General features: G+C 46.9%; 1 protein-coding gene across 20 annotated transcripts in view; it reads left to right on the top strand.

The window, feature by feature from the left end:
* The window catches only part of ARVCF (ARVCF delta catenin family member), a 493848-nt gene that overhangs the window by 316641 nt on the left and 154320 nt on the right, over positions 1 to 22887 (top strand). The window contains exon 1 of one of the 20 annotated variants that reach the window (XM_053279355.1): positions 9311 to 9338. The exons of the other annotated variants lie outside the window; for them this stretch is intronic. The gene's annotated coding sequence lies outside the window, so the exon portion shown is untranslated. Of the gene's footprint in view, positions 1 to 9310; positions 9339 to 22887 lie in introns of those variants that run through there. 20 annotated transcript variants of the gene reach the window in all.

Below are 22887 nucleotides of genomic sequence, written 5' to 3'. Positions count from 1 at the left end.
AGCTACTCAAGAACGAAGCCATGATGTTGTCAAGAGTGCCTCTTCAAGTGCTGTTGAGGGATGGTGATAAAGGTAGTGAAGAAATCTAACAATATGATCCCATTGAGATCATCAGGAGAGGTCCGTCTGCATTTGCCACTGGCTCGTCTGGTGGCTACTCAGGGATGGGCCTTCTCCATTGCTGTCCGTCCCAAGGCTTCGGAATGCGCTCCCTAGTGAAATAAGAGCCTCCCCATCTCTGAGAATTTTTTAAAAGTCTTTAAAGACACACCTGTTCACCCAGGCTTTTAACTGATACTGTTTTGATTGTTTTTAATGTTGTTTTAGAATATTGTTTTAAATATTTTAAATTGTCATATTTTAAATTTCTTGTTTTTGTTTTTAACTAATGTTTTAACGTTGTTTTTATTTTGTTGTAAACTGCCCAGAGACGTAAGTTTTGGGTGGTATAAAAATATGTTAAATAAATATGATTAACAAGGTGTTAACAACTTCTCAGAGTTGTGAAAAGATTGCAGAGTTTTTAGTTGACCTGTCTACTGCAAATTGCTTTCAATTGTTAGTACTGTATAATCTGCCAAAACTCAGTATAGTTGCCTTTTGTAGGCACTGAAGTGTAAGAAAATAATTGATGGAAATGATTATTAAAGGTTGCCTTTTCTTTTTACACCTCAATACTGCCTACATCCACATCCACCAAAGCTCAAGCTAGGCACTGAAGTATAACAAGATAATTGATGAAAACCATTATTAAAGGTGGCCTTTTCTTTTTACACTTGCTTTCCCTTTTCCTGTAGTAGTAACCTGATAAAATCAAAATATCACATGCAAACTATATGCCCTCTCCTTTTTGTTTTTTAATTTTGATTTGGAATTTTAATTAATTATTTATAATTTAAATTTTTTTTAATTTTTTAAAATTTAATTAAAACATCTTTTTAAAGAGGCTTTTAAATGTTTCATCTACTGCTTATATCTGGTAGCTTTTTATTAATGCCTTTTAATTTGAAGCATTCAGAATTTGTGGTTTTGAATGTGGTTTTGGCCTGGTCTTCTAACATGTGTAATTTTATTAATCTTTTACTTTACATTGTGCCTGTTTTGTTGATGATATGCGCCAACCCGAGCAGTAATGTACTGGGGGTGGGTGGGAATAAATATGTTTAATAATAATTATACCAATTGTGTAGACCCATATGACCTAAGCCTGTGAACTTCATCTCCTGTGGAGATTGTGTGCTGCACTGTAAATGGTGACGTGGCTGTAAATTAAAGATAAAGTGTGCCGTTGAGTCGGTGTCAACTCCTGGCGACCAGAGAGCCCCGTGGTTGTCTTTGGCGGAATACAGGAGGGGCTTATTTGATAGAATACAGGAGAGGTTTATCTCCCGCGCAGTATAAGATGATGCCTTTTAGCATCTTCTTATGTTGCTGCTGCCCTATATAGGTGTTTCCCATAGTCTGGGAAATACACCAGCAGGGATTCGAACTGGCAACTTCTGGCTTGCTAGTCAAGAAATTTCCTCACTGTGCCATTAGGTGACTTGGTGGTAAATTACCTCTTTAGAAATGATGATCTGTAGTCATCTCCTTTCATTACCCTGAGGGGCAGAAGAAAGGGAGGTCAGTATGGTTATAAATCAAAACCTGGCCACACATCGAGAGAGCAGGGCCATCCTAGAAGAAGAGTTCTTGCCCTTAAAGCATTTCACTCTATTGTGATTGATTGATTGATTGACTTGATTTGATTTGATTTGTATACCGCCCTTCCAAAATGACTCGGGGCGGTTTTAAACTCCATTTGTTTCTCTCTTAATGAACACTCAAAGCAACAAAGGAAACATTAAAATTATCTAATCTAAAAGAGAAAATTGCAATGAAAGCAGAAACTAGGCATTTGGGTGAGATCTGAAACCCACAGGTGATCACCAAAATTCACTGGCATTTCATCCCCCCCCCCCCATTTGTACATAAATTTCTGGCGAGTGAGTGTGGTGACAGTGGCGTTGGCGGGGAGATTCATTCCAGCCAGTCATCAATTCCCTGTACTTCCCGCTTGGCCTGACGCATCACAATCGATGAAGGGAAGCTCCCATGTCAGGAAATGAAAGGAGTCCCGGAGGCTGGCAGCTGATATTAATGGCTGGTGACTCAATAGGCCTCCCCTGAATGAAACCGATCGCCCTGGAAGTGATGTCACCGGTCCGCTTCTGCCAGGTGCAGCAGCATACTGAAAATATTCCTCTTGGATTGCACTCTGCGGCCAGGGTGGGCGAGCAGAATGGGGGAGGGGGAGGATATGTTGGATTTAAAGCTTATTTGGCTGGCAGTGGAAAGAGCTCCTGCAAATAGGCCCTCGAAGGAGCCGAAAAATAGCCCTCTGGGTGGTTTAAATGGCTTAACCTGCAAGCGGAGAAATAGTCCAGATTGGATCCTGTCTCTTTCATTATACAAACATCCCATTTCCCCCAGTATAGCAGCGTTTGCATCTTGAAATAAAATGAGATCATGAGGTGTGGGTTTTTAAAACACTGAATGTCTTAGGGTATATTTTAGAGGGATGAAAGGATGATAAAGGATGTTGTGCTCAGAGCGGTAAAGGCAAAAGATGACGGATAGCTTGTGGAGTTGGTGGACAGTGCAGGCTCGCAGTACCCGCTCTCAGCACATGTTGATCTGACGGTCTGCACAGAGACTATGCATGTGCAAGTTGTATGCACAGTTTCTCCATCCATGTGATCCCTGAATACACATGCAGAGCAAATAGGCATGCAGTCGTCCAGGCCTTCCGATGAACACAAGGAAGTTGGGTGTGGGAACAATAAGATCCCATTTTCTCCTCCTGTGTGCTGATGGAACATCTGATATTCTTCCCATGTACTGCCCTCCTCTCTCTGTTTTAAGTTTAACTCAGAGATTTAACCTCCCACGTCCGCTGCTCAGAGGCCTTCTCCTCTTATGGAACACATACGTAATAATGTGAGGGATTTTGTGTCCTGTTGTAGGCCAAGAGGATCTCCAATTCTGGCACCACAGCCAAGTCAACAAGCAAGTGTTTGGCTTCTCCCTCCATCGAGGGTTAACACGAGTGGTGCTACATAATACGTGATGATAACCAGCAACACTGATGTTTGCCACAGCAAGCAAGTAAATGGTACATTTCCAAACAAGCATGGACAGGTTCCAAGGAGCAGTAGCCAGGGACTGAATCAAAGGACTCTGGCACGCGTCCATTGTGTGCTGTTGACCGATTGTGGACACATTCTTTCCCCTCCACACTTGATGTCTTTATCACAGCGAACACAGCAGTCTACCTGGTACACTGTAACCTTTAAAGCTAACAATTAGCAGCTGTTTATGGGACGTTGTTAAACACAGGAAGCTGCTTTGTATAGAATCACACCATTGGGCCTTCTAGCCCGGTACTGTCCACTCCGATTGGCACTGACTCTCCTGGGTCTCTGACAGATGCCGGAGACCCTCATTTCTCCATTCGCGATTTCAGCTCTTGGTGGTTTGGCAGTATATTCTTGGTTTCCATTATTGCGGGGGCACAAATGCCAAAACAGCAATAATTGGAACCTTGCGCCTATGGGACTGATGGGGTTAGGTTCCTCTGTACTCAGCGCGTCCTCAGGGTTTCAGTTGTCACAGTTTCCGCCATTTGCAGTGGTAGCTGAGAACATGACCCCTATGACCAACGAGGGCCTCCTGTGCTGTCTTGTCTACCCCGCTACTTACGAAACTGCCTTCTGTTGAGTCCGACCACTGGCAGATAGAGTCGCCATGCCCTCCGAAATTCCGGCTTTCACCCGGATTTTAAGCATCTCACCCAGATTGCTTAGCCTGCCCAGATTCGCCCGGATTTCAGCTTTCATTAAAAAATAAAATAAAAGCTAAGCTCTAGGCCTTGTAGAAGCAGAGTTATGGAGCAAAACGTGCAGTCACTATTCTGCTCAAAATTTATTTTCAAGCCAGTTTACATAATATATAAATTAGGCACCCGGATTTAGAAAGCCAGAATATGGCAGCTCTACTGGCAGCTCTAGCTCAGTATTGTCTGCTGTGTTCTTTTCCGCTAAGCTGTGGTCCCTCCCTGCCATCGAGATGGCCGGCTTCTATGTTTTGTTGCATATTAGTGCTGAATGCAAATACATAAGAAGTAGAAAGCACTTGGGAGAAATGGTTCTGCTCTTCCTGTTGTCTCTTGGCAAGAGAGTGAATCTGATGAAAGGAGAGTCACCAACTAACTTCTAAATTTGGTATTACAGTATTTGATAGCACGAATCTGGGGGTGGGGTGGGGGAGCTGTACCATCTCTTCTTCCAAGGTGTGTGTTTGTAGGTATTTAAAACCATCTCCTCTTCAATAACCCTACTCAAATGCATTATGGAGGCTATTTTGTAAATGGCGGTTTGAATTTCCCTGAAGACAGAAACAAAAATGCCTTTCCATGAAGGGAGAAAGATTCCTTTAAGCTCGTTTGTGTGTGATTGCCGATTTGGAGCCAGTGTTTCTCTAGAGCCACAACCATAATGTGTGAGCTCCTTGGTGTTTGTTTATCATGTTTCCTGATTTGGGCCGAGATAACAAGGGGAACACTGGAATGCTAATAGGCCTTGCATTGCAGAATCACTTTCAAGCGACATTAGCATTTCCTTTCTCTGCCTCTCCAAAGGGACCAGTCCCTCGGTGTCCATGCAGGCAAAGCTGATTATGGGTTAAAAGCAGTTGATATTTCCAGGCAAGGACCATCAGAATCTCTTGCCAGTTGAAGCTTTAGCTGAGCTTTGGATTTAAATAAACAAACAAAAACACTACACACACATACCGTCACTATCATTGGGCTCTTCTTTGGCTTCTAATCAGGAATTCTGGGTCCACATGGCTTCTATCAGCCTCCGCCCAACCAACAGGTCACAGCATGGATGGATGACGGACCATGGAAAAGCAAAGAGCAGCCCGAAATGGATGATCACTGGACCCAGGGGAAGTTGCAGCCCCATACATGAACAGGGGACATACTTGGCCCAAGGAGCAGAGTCAATGGGCAAGGGAGTGTGAGGCCATCTTGCCCACCTGTTTAAAATACCAGCTGGGGTCGCTCACCACTGCTGAACGAGACTGAGGTATCGAATATGAGTTTGGGCTCAGGGCGAGGGAAGGGCTGGCCCTGCGTGGGCAGCTCGGTGGCCACTGGTGAGAGCAGACTCTGAGTAAAGGACCTGGGACAAACCACCATCACTGAAGGACAAACAACCAGGGGGGTAGCTAGGGGAGAGGGGGCCCGTGTTCACCCTTCTCCCTGGTGGCCCCTCGGAGTGAGGGAGATAATGAAGGAAATAGGGAGGGGTGGAGCTGGGGGCCCCTTGTTCTTGGAATTCTTTCTGCTCAGTTATATCGACACCCCTGCAAACAACCACGAGAGCTCAGGGGAGCTTCGGCCAGTGGTCGGGGAATGGCACAAACCTGTGAATGTCTTTTGTTTCCTAATAAAAAGGAGTGATTGCACCCACCAACTCCTGGCCATCTTGTCCGGCTAGCCTATAGATGACTAGCCTCAATTCCATTGAACTGGAACTTTTCACTGGGGCAGAGAGGAAGGCGAGAGCCCCATTGCTCAGAGCCAACCTGGTTCCCTGGGCCTTTTCTGGGTCCAGAGTTTGTGTTTTTAAAGGGCTGGAATGTGATTCAGCAGTGTGTGTGCCTCTTGGGCAGAAAGTAGCCCCAGAAAGGAGAGAGACTCTCTCTCGCCTGTAGGGTTGAGGGCAACTGGTGTTCATCCCCTCTGATTCCGTATTTCATGACATTTACATGCTGCCTTTCTTCCGTGATGAAGCACAAGGTGGCTTGCATGTGGGTTCCGCCCATCTCCCATCCAGCCTTTGATCTGACCCGGTCCTGCTTAGCTCCATTAAGGTGCAGCATGCACCCTCAGACAGAACATGTCCTGGAACGTTGTCTTCCATCTTGGAAGAGTTAGTGGGACCTGCTGCAAAAGAATTGACCAGGGAGCTGAACTTGCTTGTCATTCCAGATCTGAATCTGAACACATATTCTTCAACTGGTGTAGTTTACTGGTTATGAGCATAACCAGCTTGAAAGCCCCTGGGTCAAATTCTAGCCCATTCAGCAATTTATTTTGGCAAGCCCCATCTCTCTCTCTCCTCTCTCTTTCTCACCCCCATTGGTAATATGAGTTTAATAATTCTGGCCTGTCTTATTCCGTTGCTGTAAAGGGTATCAAACCATTGTATATAAAGTATTCTGAGCAATTGGAAAACTTACTGTATAAATACTTATAATTATGATTACGGAACGTTTGTATATGAAGTATTCTGGGATGTGATTCTGGGCCAGGGGTAGGCAATGTGTCACTCTCCAGATGTTGCTAACTACAACGCCCACCATCCCCAGCTGTAACAATTGTGACTGGGGGGTGATGTGAGTTGTAGTTCAACAACATCTGGAGAGCTGCATGTCCCATCCACTGCTCTAGGCAATGACGTCTGTGTGCACACACTACCCAAACGAATCACACTCCTGTAGGGCTGTGCACGAACCAAAAAAAAAGTGGTTCAGATTGAATTCAAATCAATTCGAACCGAACCGTGTTGCACCAAACCGGTCCGTTCAGTTGAACCAGTCCGGCGGATTGTGCGGCAATACTTGTAAAGGGGAATCTGGTGTATTGGGGACTCCTGTCCCATTGTGCAGCTCTGAATTTTCATGTAACCCCCCCCCCAAAAAAACCCCAACAACCTACCTTCAGGATCTTGGCCTTACACAATCAGATTTTCGTGATGTGGAGTTTCCACACCATAGAAGCGGAGGTGTGCAGTGATGACAGTGGAAACAGTATATAAATGGACAGATTAGGTGATTGCCCTAAGGAATGGTAATAGTGTTGATGGAATATAGCATTGTCTCCGTCCTCTCTCTGTGCGCCCCTGCTTTCAGCCACCTCTGTGCAACAAATATCTTGGAACGAGCAGCGTATCGTCTCAGTGCTCCATTAGTTCTGCTATAATTGCAGGAGGGTGCTGGGAGGATGCATGCATTCCCATTTGTCACTTCCGCAACACCTGCTTGATGAGGCTCTCATGTCCTACAGAAAAAGAAGCGGCAGTGGCATGATATAGCTTCTTCCAAATCTGAAGCACTTAGGTGGAATGCGACGGAGCACTTTCCTCCCCACCCAGGGATGGAACAAAAACAGGGAGCGAATTGAGAGAGGTGTGATTTCCACCCTGGTAACCTGAGTGAACGTTTGGTGATGGATTTCTTGACGGCAAGCTCCTATTTCCTCCTTTCTAGGGAGGCTTCTTGCTGTTATCTTTTACTGCCTGATTTAATACCGAAGGAACGTATTGAATGACCCGGAGTCGCTTTTCGAGGAGAGAATTTAGATTGGTGCCTTAGGCACAAGCTTGTCCCCGTTCCTCACCTTATCTGTCAAGCCCTCTTTATCCAGGGCCAAATGTAGCTTCCGTGCCAGGGAAGCGGTGAGGTTCAAAATGGACTACCCCATCGGAGCGTGAACTGCAAGCTGTTTTGGATATTTGTTTATAAATCAGCTAACTTGGCTAGAAATAGACTTTGGAAATAGAGGCTAGATCTTGCTTTGCAGGCTTACAATCTAAGGCTAAGGCAAGACATTTAAAAGGGCCATCATAGCTCAGTGGTAGAGCCGGCCATTTGGAGAAGACCTTTAAAAGAGCCGTAGCCTGGTGGCCACTAAGAATCTCTCTATGTGATCGCTAAGAGTCGGCACCGACTTGGCCGCACTTAATCAATCCATCAGTCATCTTGGTCACTTGGCAAGTCACTTGGGAGAGGCTTGTTGGTCTTGGGCAGGGCTGTATGACTTCAGCTGTGGTTGGACTACAGCTTCCATCATCCCAAGCCACAGTGGTCAATAGGGATGCTGAGAGTTGTAGTCCAACAGCAGCTGGAGGGCCGAAGTTGTACAGTTTAGGTGCAGGGGCACGATTTGGGCTCCAGATGCAAGAGGGCAGGTTCAGACCGGGACAAACCCTTGTGTGCAGGAAGGAGGAAGCCACACCTTTGGACTGAACTAGATGTCCTTTAAGATCCCTTCCAACTCAAAATGAGGAGAATGCTAGCTCGTTGAGAGAATACCTGGAGGAGAGCTGGTCTGGTGGTAGCAAGCATGACTTGTCCCCTTTGCTAAGCAGGGTCCACCCTGGTTGTATTTGAATGGGAGAATAGAAGTGTGAGCCCGGTAAGATCTTCCCCTAAAGGGATGGAGCTGCTCTGTGAAGAACATCTAGGTTCCAAGTTCCCTCCCTGGCAGCATCTCCAAGATCGGGCTGAGAGAGACTCCTGCCTGCAACCTGGGAGAAGCTGCCGCCAGTCTGGGTAGACAAGACTGAGCTAGACAGACCAAGGGTCCGACTCAGTCTAAGGCAGCTTCCTATGTGACTCCTTTGCATGCAGAAGGTCACAGGTTCCGTCCCTGACACCTTCGGGTGGGCCTGGAAAAGACCCACCTGAAACCTTGGAGAGCGGTTTGTTTTTACTTATCTACCTGTGGATTTGATTTGTGGATTTGATTTGATTGGCTGCTGAATGATTTTGCTGTTTTTTAAATAGCGTAGTGGCTAGAGTGCTGGATTACGACAGGGAAGACCCGAGTTCAAATCCCCATTCAACTATGAAACTCACTGGGTGACGCTGGTCCAGTCATGCAACTCTCAGCCTAACCTACCTCAAAGGGTTGTTGTGAGGATAAAAATAAGCATGTACACCGTTCGGAGGAAGAGCAGGATATAATTGTGATAGATAGATAGACAGATGGATGCATTTTGGCATGCCTGCTTATTTTTTTGAGGAAATACTGCTAAGCCACCTGGGCTGCCATTGGGTTGGAAAGGCACAATAGGGGTGCAGATGTGTGATAAAGCAGCCGTCTCTGTCCTCTGTGGAAGCAGATTGAACAAGGCGATGTGAAAAGAGAGTCACTGCCCTTAATTTTCACAATGCATTCTTCTGAGGTCAGAGTCCCCGGATTTTCATGCGAGGAGGCAGCTTCCTCTTAATTCCTAACCAAGACCAGACGGGGTCAGGGGTAAGGCCTATCTGACGAGGGAAAGAATGTGCAAGTGACTCATCCCTTTTCACCGCAGCTCTGGGAGCAGGCATGATGTAAGCAGCAGGTGGAGGGAGGCAGACAAATCCCTGTTAGCAGATTGTAGTCGCCCGTGGTATTTCCTAATCCCGACTGGTCTCCTGTAGCGTCTTCTGCTAATTTATTTCAAAGGCACGTTGGGAAACAGAAACTCTTTGATGTGTACCTCCAGCTCCGCGGGTGGCAGGTAAGAACGGGCGCCAAAGGTTCCGGATGCTGTTGACAACGCTCTGGTTGATTCAGGCAGATAGATGTGGGCCTTTTCTTCCCAGATGCTAAGAACTGTCTCCCGGTCTTGTTGCTCACGCCAGGAAGCAAGCAAAAGGGAGCCATCTCCAAGCAGAGCGGGCTCTCAGGTGACCACGGGAGCTTCTCCATTCAGTTTGCGGACTTGGGAAATGTGCCGACTGCTTTGTGGGCTTGTCATTTAGATGCCTGCGTCTCTGTCTGGAAAAGAATGGAAGTTCTGTGAAAGCAGTCACAATCTGAGGCATTGGTCTTGTTCACCACCTTGATCTAGTCTAGGACAGAATCATTTGAATTCCCTAGGGATATGAAATCATGGTAGTATCATTTTTGTTGGGTTGTTATTGTTGAAGCGCCGGATGCCGCGTCAGGCACTGTGCAGGTGTAAAACGTAAGCCGAACACAGGAGTCCCTGCCTCTGGTGGATTATACCTTAACAATTAACTTCTGTCGTACTCTTCCTTGAGAAAGATCAGGTAGCTCACATGGGACTCTGAGTAATCTCCCACCCAGTAATAGATTTAGAACCGTACCCACTTGGCTTTAGGACGATTAACTGGCTCCTTGGGTTAATTTGCATAGATCCTGGAACCTAACTTGGCTTGATGAAGAACTGGGGTTTTCTTGAAGCACAAATATTGTTAAACGTGGAACACCTGTATTTATTTGTTGCTCTTGTTCATTACATTTTCCATCACAGAACTCAAAGTGGGTGTCAGAGCTGTCAGAGATGCTCTCCCATCTAGGCACCGAGAAGCCCAAGACCTGCATATGTGGCCAGGTGGCCACATAATGTGCTTTCAGGCCACGCCCTTCAGTCTCTGAGTGCAGGCAATGCAGCCATTCAGCTTTTATGCCCAATGGGCCACCATTGATTTAAAAGGGTTTAGAGTCCACACTCATTCCACATGAGGGCGCTTTCCAGATTAGACCCTGCAGCAGGGTTATGTCATCTCTCTGAAGTGTGCTTCCACACTTCCTGTGTTGTGACAGTGCAGTCCCTACGCGGACAGCAGAGTGCCGTTCACATTTCCGATGCCTTGTTTCGGATTGGATTGCTGCGATATAGAACTAGGGCATCATATATCCAGTGTAAAGAAGTTGCCGTCTTTTTCAGGCTGTCCGTTTCCGTGAGACTGCTCCCCCTGCTGTTTACGTGCCGGATGCGACTTGCCTGAATGGAGGCATTCAGGCAAGTCGGTATAAAAACTGAATAAATAAATAAGAATAATTTTGCTGCTCAGGTCTGGAAGGCGCCCTAGTGGAATGAGCTCTGGAAGAGGCTGGAGTGCTAGTTTGCTATGTGCGTGACAGCAGATATTGGCATGCCTGGGTGTCTGTTTCTTTGTGCCTGTGCATTTAAGCAACTGTTTCTACTGGCCTGCAGCTAAGAGTTGACACGGCCAGTCTTTTGACCAGCTCTCTGTCCCTTTCCTCTCTCCCACCGCAAAGAAGACTCTCAAGTCAGTGGCACACAGCTCTTCCAACTCTCTATTATTTTCAGGGGTGCTAGTGCAGCTGGGTTCCCCTGCAGGCTTTGAAAGCCGATGCTTTGCTGGGTCTGTGTAAACATTCAGCTATGCTGGGTGTGCATCCACTTTGGGGGAGCCCTGGCTGGCGGAGTCTAGATGGCAACAACAGAACTCTCCCTCATTTCCAAAGCCTCTTTTCCTTTCTTTGAATATATGAAGATTCAAATCTATGAATTATACGCATGCAACTTCTTACAAAGCCTCCAGCACAGCCCTAATGAATACATTCCTCCGATTGCTCTATCCCAGTATGTCCCTACCCATGACATTCACTTCTGCAAGTAGCATCCTCTGCTTCCTAAAGATATCCTCTTCAATGACTCAGTTCATTCTTCCCTGCTTCCCCGTATGCTCCTACCCCATGTTGAGACAGCAACGTGTTGGGACAATATCCTCGTATTGGGATACCATGGACAGCCAGGAAAACAAACAAATGGATCACAGAACCAATCAATCCAGAATTTTCACTCGGGGCACTAATCAGGCTGCGGAAAAGGAATACTCCCTGGTAGCGGCTCATGATCTTCTCTCAGTAAAGAGAGCATCCTGCTCCAAAAACATACTTGGTTTCTTGGTTAATCCAGCCGAGCACCATGGGTGGGGAGAGGGAGACAAGCAAACCAGCATGTGTTTGTGCAGTTTGGAAAGTTCATAAGAATTATCCCCTGGTGGGGGACAAAAGAAAAAAGCCGAGAACCTCAAGCAGGTGCTGTCAGAGAGCTTATTAATACAATTAAATAATTAAATGAATTATTCATGCCACCAAAATTAATGCAATTAAATTGACAGTGTTGGCGTCGGTGGTATCATTTGCAATTCTTCTGTTGTCACAAAGGTGCTTCCTGTTTGATTCAGGAGAACGGCATGTGTCAAGTCAAGCACTCTGGAAATGTCTTTTGGGGTTCAGGAGAAACCAGGGCCGTTGTCCCCGAATGAAGGCATCCGTCAAAATGTGGCGGCCACTTAAATCACATCAATGAAGTTTCTATGGCAGATCAGCTCTCGATGTCAGTTGATCTCCATCTGGTTTGGGGGGCATTCTTAATGATGCCCTCCCTTTTTAGGGATAGAGCATGAATTGTTACCTTTGCTAAGTAGGGTGTGCCTTGGCTAATATTTGGATGGGTGACAACGTGTGAGCGCTGTAAGATATTCCCCTTAGGGGATGGGACCAGGAGAGGAGAGCTGGTCTTGCAGTAGCAAGCATGACTTGTCCCTTTAGCTAAGCAGGGTCTGCCCTGGTTGCATATGAATGGGAGACTTGATGTGTGAGCAATGTAAGATATTCCCCTCTGGAGATGGAACCGCTCTGGGAAGAGCATCGAGGTTCTAGGTTCCCTCCCTGGCGGAATCTCCAAGATAGGGCTGAGAGAGACTCCTGCCTGCAACAACCTGGGAGAAGCCGCTGCCAGTCTGTGCAAACAATACTGAGCTGGATGGGGACCTATGGTCTGACTCAATATATGGCAGCTTCCTATGTAACATAGCTCCATGGAAGGTCCAAGGTTCCCTCCCTGGCAGCATCTCCAAGATAGGGCTGAGAGAGATTCCTGCCTATAACCCTGGAGAAGCTGCTGCCAGTCAGTGTAGACAATACTGAGCTAGATGGACCAAGGGTCTGACTTGGTTTAAGGCAGTTTCCTGTGTCTCTAAGTTCTGTTTTGGTCGGCAAAGCTTCTCTCCTTTTGGCTCTTCCATTTGGGCTAGCAAGATCTCTACTGTTCTCCCAACAGTTCCTGGTTGGGGGAGGCGATTAATTCTGCAATTACAGCGGCAAATGCCCCAATCTGCCCTCGGTGCCCCTGCCCTCCCCCAGCATCAAAGCCAGGGGTCATTACTCTCTCCCGGAGGTCACCAGGTGCTCTTCAGTCTTCATCTGCAAGTTGAGCAGATGTTAAAAAGTTCCCTTTTTAATGCAGTGGAGCGATTAACATACTATATATATATTTTTTTAACCTGCTTTGATGCCGGTTGTGATTTAACGTTTCAACATATTCATTTTGCACCCTGTCTGTCTACTCCCGGAGGCGGGGAGCGGTTGGGGAGAGAAAAACAACTTCTTAAGTGAGATGAGGTGTCGAAGCCGCCCCAAGAGACATCTCGCTTGTCAAAATGACAAATTGCCATTCCTGATCTGGCGGGGCAGTTGGCGTGGTAGCAGTGCACAACCCATTACCCTTCCTCTAATGGAGAGGAGAAAGCAGCTTAGGGTGAACGGCATTTCTTTCGTCGTTCTCATCCTCCTCTGTATTATTTTCCTTATAGTTTAGAACATTAACAACTTCCTCCTCTTTCCCCCAAAAGCGGCTTTGGGAGAGGCGGAAAGGTGAGCCGCGGGACCTCCGAATTCTCTCCCCATCAGTGCTTTTAATTCTGGGAAAGGTCTTTATGATCTCTTCCAGCCCTTCGGGTTTTGTGTGAAAGGAGTTCAGCAGGTCAGCTCTCCCTTCAGCGGCATCCATCCTTCCAGTCAATCAGAAATTGTTGTGGACCACTTGCCCACTCGTCCATTAACGGAGAACACTCCGGCTGGCGAAAACAGCATCAAAGCCCTCTTTGTCGACTTGGCGAGATGGTCTCCATTTCCACGTTCTGAACCCGGCCCTCTCAGGACAACACGGAGGAGGAATATTGTCTTGGGCATTTTTTCCTTGCTTGCTTTCCCTTTCAGAGGTGCATCAAATCGTAAACAACAAAACAGAAACAAAAATAAATGTACGATGCTCTCTCCTCTGTGGGTTAACTTCATGTGGTTGGGAAGTGACCTAATGTTGATTTTACTAATTGTCCTAATTCATTTGCTTAATCCTTTCCATTGACAAAAGTCTATGTGTGCTCAGCTTTTTTTTTTTTTTTTTTAAGTTCTGGGCAAACCATTGACTTGGGATTTGGTGCTGATTATTTCTATTGGTTTTAGGATGTTTTAAGAACATAAGAACAGCCCTGCTGGATCAGGCCTAAGGCCTCTCTAGTCCAGCATCCTGTTTCACCCAGTGGCCCACCAGATGCCTCTGAGAAGCCCACAGGCAAGAGGTGAGGGCATGCCCTCTCTCCTGCGGTTGCTCCCCTGCAACTGGTATTTAGAGGCATCTTGCCTCTGCGTCTGGAGGTGGCCTATAGCCACCAGACTAGTAGCCATTGATAGACCTGTCCTCTGTGAATTTGTATTTATGAAAGCCCCCAAGGCCATTTATTTAAGTAAAGGGAAAAAGCAGGATATATGTTGTACAAATGGAGAGTGATTAGCTTCTCTGTTGTCTGTCACAAGGATAGATCATCCAGTATTGTGGGGAGTGTTTGGCTTCCAAGAATGCAGGGTCTGCCCATACAGTGCTGACAATACAAGTTGCTTGCATTTTAGGTGAACTGGTTTCGTGTGTGTGTGTGTGAATTCCAGATTTATTTTGGAAATTTTTAAAAAGCCACCTTTTTAAACTTCGAAAGAGGGCCAATAGCCCACTTTTTCTGGATGGCATACTTGGAGCACTCTGGGGGACGTCTGGGTTGCTTGCTTGTGGACATTTGTGCTACTTGTGCATTTACTAGGGTCTGTCCCTGTCAGCATGTTCTTAGTTTGTATTGCTGGCATTGCTTTTCTTCAGGTTTCACCTCCTCTTCAGGATCTCTCGAATCTGAATCTTGGGGCGGGTGGATGTGTCTTGTGTCCGGTATGCATGTAGGTAAATAACCAATTCTTTAAGTGCAGATGTGCTCATGTATATATTGTGCAAAGTGTGTTAATCTGGTTAATTTTGCTGTAGATGGTTATCTGCTTGTGGGTTGTATTTTGGCTGGCCGAAGACCCTGATACATCCATCCATCCATTCATGTAGGTAAACAGGAAGGCATGAATCAGGAGCGGCCAGGCCAGGCACCAGCTGTGGTCCCATCTCTATCAGAGATCCCATCTAGCCAAGTTGACTCCTAAGCACACCCAGTAACCACTGGTGGCAGCAGTGTGGATCAGCCAAGAAAGGCTGTTTCGTCCAGACATAATCTGCAAATTGGAGCATCCCCCCATGAGATTCTGCCATCATTTCACAGTCTCTAGGGGATGGTCCTGTTGGGTGGTGGGGAGAGGAGCATCTGTTAGCATGCAGAAGGTCCCAGGTTCAATCCCAGGAATCTCCAGGTAGGTGGCCTTGGATAGCTGATGGCAGTCAGTGTTGACCAGGGCTGCTCAACTTCGGCCCTTCTGCAGATGTTGGTCTACAAATCCCATAATCCCTGGCTATTGGCCACTGTGGCTGGAGATGATGGGAGTTGTAGTCCAAAAACAGCTGGCGGGGGGGCCCCAAGTTGAGCAGGCCTGGTGTAGACAATACTGTACTGAGCTAGATGGACCAATGGTCTGACTTGGTATAAAGCAGCTTCCTGTTTTCCTATGAAGACAGGTGGTCAACAACCTGTCTGTGATGGAGGGGTGTGTGACTTGAGCAGTGATCATTGGGATGTGGCCGCTGTGTCCCTTTATTCATCTCTGTAGCACTGGAGTTTGGGGATCGGGCTCTGTGCCTTTTGCTCACCCCAAGCTGTGATTCTGTTGGCATCTGCAAATATGTATGCATGTGCGTGCTTAGGCTTTGCCTTTTGTTTGAAGGGCAAGGAGAACATATAGCTGGCCAGCGAGCTGTTAATTCATTGTGGCATAAGATAGCATCAGTAAACAAAACAGAAACCAAAAAACCCTCTCTCATGCCAGAGGAGCTTATGTTTAAGGACAACCCATCTCTGCTTGCTTGACTGGGCTGGCTGCTTTCTTGGAGGGCTTGAGAAGAGTAGCTTAAAGGAGGCTGGTCTTGATATCCAAGTGGGGAGCCAGTCCAGCTCTTTGCTTGATAGGATAGCAGCCCTATCCCGAGTCAGGCCATTGGTCTATCTAGCCCAGTATTGTCATCACAGACTGGCAGCGGCTTCTCCAGGGTTGCAGGCAGGAATCTCTCTCAGCTCTATCTTGGAGATGCTGCCAGGGAGGGAACTGGGAACCTTCAGCTCTTCCCAGAGCGGCTCCATCCCCTGAGGGGAATCTCTTCCAGTGCTGCTCACACTCCTAGTCTCCCATTTATATGCAGCCAGGGCGGATCTTGCTTAGCTAAGGCGACAAGTCATACTTGCTCCCACAAGACCAGCTCTCTTTGATGGAGTTGGTTTGTTAAGTGTTGCCTCTTGGAGGACAGGAGTTCTGTTTATCGCCCTGTTAGCCATCATGATCTGAGGGCTATAGGCCACCTCCAGCCTCAGAGTCAATATGCCTCTGAATACCACCACCACCAGCAGGAGAGAGGGCATGACCTCACCTCTTGCCTGTGGGCTTCTCAGAGGCATCTGGTGGGCCACTGTGTGAAATGGGATGCTACACTAGTTAGGCCTTGGGCCTGATCCAGCAGGGCTCTTCTTAAGTTCTAGATGTGTTTGAAGAAGTGGGAAATAAATAAATACATAAACAAACAAACAAACAAAATGTTGTTTTGGAATAGAGCAGGGGAAGAGTTTGTAAAAGATGTTGCTTCTGTCCTCATTATGACAGTTAGCTAATATTCGATAAAATGAAGGAATAAAATAGTTAGCCATCTCCCATAGGCACCAATGGGAAGAACAGGAACATAGGAAGCTACCATATACTGAGTCAGACCATTGGTCTATCTGGCTCAATATTGTATTCACAGACTGGCAGCGGCTTCTCCAAGGTTGCCAGCAGGAATCTCTCTCAGCCTTCTCTTGGAGAAGCCAGAGAAGGAAGTTGGAACGTAGATGCTCTTCGCAGAGTGGCTCCATCCCCTGAGGGGAAGATCTTCCAGTGCTCACACTTCTAGTCTCCCTTTCATATGCAACCAGGGCAGACCTTGCTTAGCTAATGGGTCAAGTCAGGCTTGCTACCATAAGACCAGCTCTCCTGCCATGACCCTAACAGTGGCATGATGGGAAAGGGTTGCATGTCCCTCCTCACATTTCTGATTCTCCTCCGCATGCACACACACACAAACACCGCCCGCTGCTATGAATGTTAAAAAACAAATAAAGATAAGAGCAACAGTGATGCACTTAGCAGATCTGAAGGTACTATCTAAGGATTTTCTCAGGAACCATGAAATTCTCTTTGAAATCCAGCCTCTTCTTGGGAGAAACCCTGAAATTCTCTTTGAATTTGGCTTTGGAGACATTTTGATTTCCGCAGAGGGCCCTCTAAAAGCTGAAGCTATCCCAGACTGAATTAGAGCCTGTCCCCTGTGATGAAAATTGTATGTGGTGAATTAACTGTTTGCTGGCTCTCTATTGTGCTTCTCCAGCATTTCCTACCTGCTCACTTTCTCTGTTGGTTGGCTGCAACCCTCTTTGACCTGAGTCAAAATGTTGCTATACTGTGTGCAGTAGGATGTGGAGGAAACGGATCTTTATTTTATTTATTCATTTTATTTCTATGCCACCCTTCCAAAAATGGCTCAGGGCAGTTTACACAGAGAAATGACAAATAAATAAGATGGATCCCTGTCCCCAAAGGGCTCACAACCTAAAAAGAAATGAGATAGACACCAGTAACATAGGAACATAAGAAGCTGCTGTATACTGAGTCAGACCATTGGTCCATCTAGCCCAGTATTGTCTACGCAGACCGGCAGCGGCTTCTCCAAGGCTGCAGGCCGGAATCTCTCTCAGCCCTATCTTGGAGATTCGTGCTTGCTACCACAAGACCAGCTCTCCTCCCATGCACTGCAGGGTCTATCAATGTGAATAGTGTTCTACTAAGTTTTCCCCATACCCAAACTTGTATCTCTTAAAAGAGATGCCAGAGTGACCTTAACATCCATTAGCTCAGCAATTAATAGTTCTTTGGTCTTGCCGTGAACTTCACTCCTTGGTGTGAATGGTTGGTCATTATTATTTCTTGTTTACACAGTCAGACAGGTGTTATTGACTGGTTTGTTTTATCCAGACTTCAAGTCCTTCCCAAGGACCTGGGATGGCTTAATTTTTTTGTCAATGGTTATAGATATCATCACATAATATAGGCTGTTCCCAGTAAAGCTGCTTTTTGTAATTGGCTGGTGGTGATTTCTGTGGCCCCGATGGTGTTGAGGTGCTCTTCACGGTCTTTTGGAACTGCACCCAGGGCACCAATGACCACTGGGATTATTTTGGTCTTTTTCTGCCACAGCCTTTCAGTTTCAATTTGTAGATCTTTGTATTTGGTGATTTTTTCTATTTCTTTTTCTTCTATTCTGCTATCCCCTGGTATTGCTATGTCGATTATTTTGACTTGTTTTTCTTTCTTCTCGACTACAGTGATATCTGGTGTATTGTGTGGCAGATGTTTGTCTGTTTGTAGTCGGAAGTCCCATAATATTTTTGCATCTTCATTTTCTCCAACTTTTTCAATTTTATGGTCCCACCAATTTTTGGCTACAGGTAGCTTGTATTTTTTGCAGATGTTCCAGTGTATCATCCCTGCTACCTTGTCATGCCTTTGTTTGTAGTCAGTCTGTGCGATCTTCTTACAACAGCTGATCAGGTGGTCCACTGTTTCATCTGCTTCTTGACAAAGGTGGCACTTGCTGTTTGTTGTTGACTTTTCAACTTTTGCTCTTATTGCATTTGTTCTTAGTGCCTGTTCTTGCGCAGCCAGTATCAAACCCTCTGTTTCTTTCTTCAAGTTGCCATTCCTAAGCCATTGCCAGGTCTTGGTGATGGCTGATTTTCTAGATGATGATGATGATTTATTTATTCAATTTCTATACCGCCCTTCCAAAAATGGCTCAGGGCGGTTTACACAGAGAAATAACAAATAAATAAGATGGCTCCCTGTCCCCAAAGGGCTCACAATCTAAAAGAAAAATAAGACAAACACTAGCAACAGCCACTGGAGGGATGCTGTGCTGGGGGTGGATAGGGCCAGTTGCTCTCCCCCTGCTAAATAAAGAGAATCACCACGTTAAAAAGGTGCCTCTTTGCTCAGTTAGCAGGGGTTAACTTCCATCTTGTGGAAGTGAGCACGAATTGTCCATTTTGCTAAGCAGAATCTGCCTTGGATTGCATGTGGATGGGCACCAACATGTGAGGGCTGCAAGTTATTCCACCTAGTGGAAAGCGCCATAGCTCAGTGGCATGGCATCCGCTATGAAGATCCTAGGTTCACTAGCTGGCAGCATCTCCAGGTAGGGCTGGGAGAGACTCCTGCCTGACACCTTGGAGAAGCTGCTGCCAGTCTGTGTAGACAAAACTGAGGTGGCTGGACCAAGGGTCTGACTTGCTATAAGGCAGCTTCCGATGTTCCCATGATGCAGTGGCTTGCGGACACAGCCCGGGAAACGGTTTCCCACACAGCAGAATCTGCCTCCGCACCCAGGCAGGGATTTCATCTTCCAGCTTGGGGGGCAGTCTCTTCCAAACGATAGTGTGGTATCTCAGGAATGCAGATCCGTCCCCAGTTCTCCCAGGACTGTCATTTTCAAGGCCATCGCCGGATGCAAACGGGCTCCAGAGCTCATTTAAAACCAGCGTGCTCGAGTTTGCAGTCTGCTTATGTATAAGCGCCGAGCTTTAAAGATTTGCTTTGCCCTCAGGCAGGCCTGGATACAAAGTGTGAGCTTTATTTTCTATTCTCAACACAAAGTTGTTGTTTAAAAAAAAAAAATTGCAAAAAGGACATGAAAAGAACCAAAATGCCTCTCCTCCCCCCCCATTATTCTCCTTGGGTTTGTCACCACAAAAGCAGCTTTTACTCCAAGAGAATTTAGAAAAACCATGAAGGGATCTGCAGTCCAATAGCTCCCATACTGAACCCCGCTCGGAAGACGTTTGTGCATTTGTAATATGGCGCAGCGGGGAAATGCTTGACTAACAAGCAGGTTGCTGGTTCGATTCCCCGCTGGTATGTTTCCCAGAGCATAGGAAACACCTATATTGGGCAGCAGCGATATAGGAAGGTGCTGAAAGGCATCATCTCATACTGCGCGGGAGGAGGCAATGGGAAACTCCTCCTGCATTTGACCAAAGACAACCACAGGGCTCTGTGGGCGCCACGAGTCGACACCGGCTCGACGGCACACCTTTACCTTTAATAGCTTCATATCTGCAGCTCTGATATTTCAGCATGTAGGAAGGGCACTCTATTTAGAAAGAGAGGGATTCTCAGGAGCGGAAGGAAACATGGAGATGGTGTTGCTGTCTGACAACGAAGAGGTGGTTGTCTGCAGGCTTCACCTGCTAGTCTGTGATAATAAGTTTCCCTCCTATGGCGAGAAATGGACTGCGGGCCTTTGCGAACAGGAGGAGGTGTGGGCGTTTTCGGCTGTGGCATCTCTGCCCCCGCTTCACTTCTCAAAGGGCACACTTACGGCCTCCAAATTGGATTACCTTTTCCTTCCCCCTCCTCTCCCCAGGCTTCAGTCAGCTTGCCCACTTTGTGTGGGCTTGTTTTCCAAGCCCCTCGGGCAAGTTTGTCTGCTTAATCGTTTTTTCAGTGCTTTATTAATTTTTTTATTATTTTTTTAAATCCGCTGTCACATTTTCTAACCAGATGGAGAAACTGCTGTGAGAAGGGAGGGGAGGTGGCATTGTGATTGACACCACAACCAGCCAATCAGTGCCGTGACTGATACCACAGACAGCCGACAGGAAGAACAGATTTCTCTGGAAATCGTCAGTCTGTCTCAGGGCTGCCCCACAGATGGGGGCAAAGACCTTGTGGCCCCATTGGCTTCAAAGTAACCCTAGTACGAGGCCGTAGAGCAGGAGGTCTTGTGGTAGCAAGCATGACTTGTCCCCTTAGCTAAGCAGGGTCTGCCCTGGTTGCATATGAATGGGAGACTAGAAGTGTGAGCCCTGTAAGAGATTCCCCTCAGGGGATGGAGCCGCTCTGGGAAGAGCAGAAGGTTTCAGGTTCCCTCCCTGGCAGCATCTCCAAGATAGGGCTGAGAGAGATTCCTGCCTGCATCCTTGGAGAAGCCGCTGCCAGTCTGTGCAGACAATACCGAATGAGATGGACCAATGGTTTGATTCAGTATATGGCAGCTTCCTATGTAAGAGTCAGAGGCCTCATTTCCTTAAGAAACATTGTGAGGCCCCATGAGGTTCTCTTAACCAGGCTCCTGGTAACAAGCTAGATGGATGATTTCTACTACAGGGGCCCCTCGTTATTCATGGTCCCAGTACCTGCATTTTTGCGTATCTGTGGTTGAGTCATAGGGAACCAGTTTCTATGCTCGTGGGGTAAAAATAGGGTTATTTTCGCCTATCAGTGGCCTTGAGTGGACGGAGATGACTTCTGGCATCATTCCCGGCCAACATTTTGTAGTGCTGAGCACTGTTCCCTCTAACCGGGATTCTTCCCAGATGTTGTTGACTACAACTCCCAGGATCCCCAGCTGCAATGGCTTTTGCTTGGGGATAATGGGAGTTGTAGTCAACAGCATCTGGGAAGAATCCCGGTTAGAGGGAACGCTGGCGCTGAGCCATTTTGTGGCTGTTTTGTGCAAAGGAAAAAAAAATCACCCTAACAAAAGGACAAAAATCTGAAGATTTTGAAGTGTGGGGGCATAGATGGAGAGCTTAGGAACCCAACCCCACAATCCCCACATTTCTTTATTTGTTGTTTCATTATCCACGGAAAGAGGTGGGAACAGAACCCCTGTGAAGAAAGAGGGCCTCCTGTACAGAAGAACAGCCCTGCTGGATCAGGCCCAAGGAGGCCCATCTAGTCCAGCATCCTGTTTCCCACAGTGGCCCACCAGATGCCTCTGGGAAGCCCCACAGGCAGGAGCTGAGGGCATGCCCTCTCTCCTGCTGTTCCTCCCCTGCAACTGGTGCTCAGAGGCATCCTGCCTTTGAGGCCGGAGGTGACCTGTAGCCCTCTGACTAGTAGCCGTTGATAGACCTCTCCTCCATGAAGTTATCCAAACCTTTCTTAAAGCCATCCAGGTTGTTTGGCTGTCACCACATCTTGTGGCAGAGAATTCCACAAGTGGATTATGCGTTCTTCAAATATTTCTTGAATATTTCTGTACATCAAAGATCTCTATACCGCCTTTCAACAAAAGTGGTCAAAATGGCTTTCAGTACATAAGATGGTTCTGTGTCCCCAAAGGGCCCCCAATCTAAAAAGAAATGTAAGGTAGGCAGCCACAACCACTGGAGGGATGCTGTGCTGGGGCTGGATAGGGCTGGTTGCTCTCCCCGAGCAAAGTATAACAGAATCATCACTTTGAAAAGGCGCCTCTTTGCTCAGTTACCTAGTGTAAGACGCCAAGATCGACTATTTCCAGTCCCGTGACTGTAACTGACAGGTTGAGGGTTTTTTTTGGGGGGGGGGGAAGGCATGCTCTGATTTTGGGGGGTGCCCTCAGTGAAAGCATCCCTGTCTCCAGCTATGATGTGATGTGCAGAGATTTCTCTGTCTGGAAGCCAGTGTGAGTGTCAATTTGGCGGGGGAGGAAAGGGTTCAGGGCTCATTAATATGAGGGATGGTTTTTGTCCCAATTCGTACAAGGCCTGTGGGGAAAGGCATTGTGACTGGGCTTATTGTCTGAGCTGTCTGCGAGCAAGAATTGCCCACGGGGTTAAAATCTAAGCCCTTAATTGCGACACCAAGTATTCTTCAAAATGTCAGGCTGCAGCTGTAAATAAAACCCCACTGAACAAGCAGCATTTTCTTCCCATGCAGAGCTTGAACAAAGAGCATTAGAAGTGCTGCATCCTCTCATGCTTAGCCAAAAGGCACCTTTGCAAACATCATCTCTTCTGCTGCAGAACAGTTGATTTGTTTGTGTCTTTCCAGTTAGCTCCCTTGGATTTTGAAATAAAGGTTTGGTATTCCAGCTTCCCTAATTCATCACGGAGAGTCCCTATGTCTTGGTTTCCTGGTAAATCACTGGCCCCACTTTTGTCTTAAGTGCAGATGGGGCGGCCCTTCCATGAGGCGAGGGGAGGCAGTCACCTAAGGCAGCAGCAGAATCCTGGGGTGCC

The sequence above is a fragment of the Hemicordylus capensis genome, chromosome 15 (assembly GCF_027244095.1).
Source record: "Hemicordylus capensis ecotype Gifberg chromosome 15, rHemCap1.1.pri, whole genome shotgun sequence".
Lineage (NCBI taxonomy): Eukaryota > Metazoa > Chordata > Lepidosauria > Squamata > Cordylidae > Hemicordylus > Hemicordylus capensis.
The sequence above is the reverse complement of the archived record's forward strand: the minus strand, read 5'-3'. Positions and strand labels throughout refer to the sequence as shown.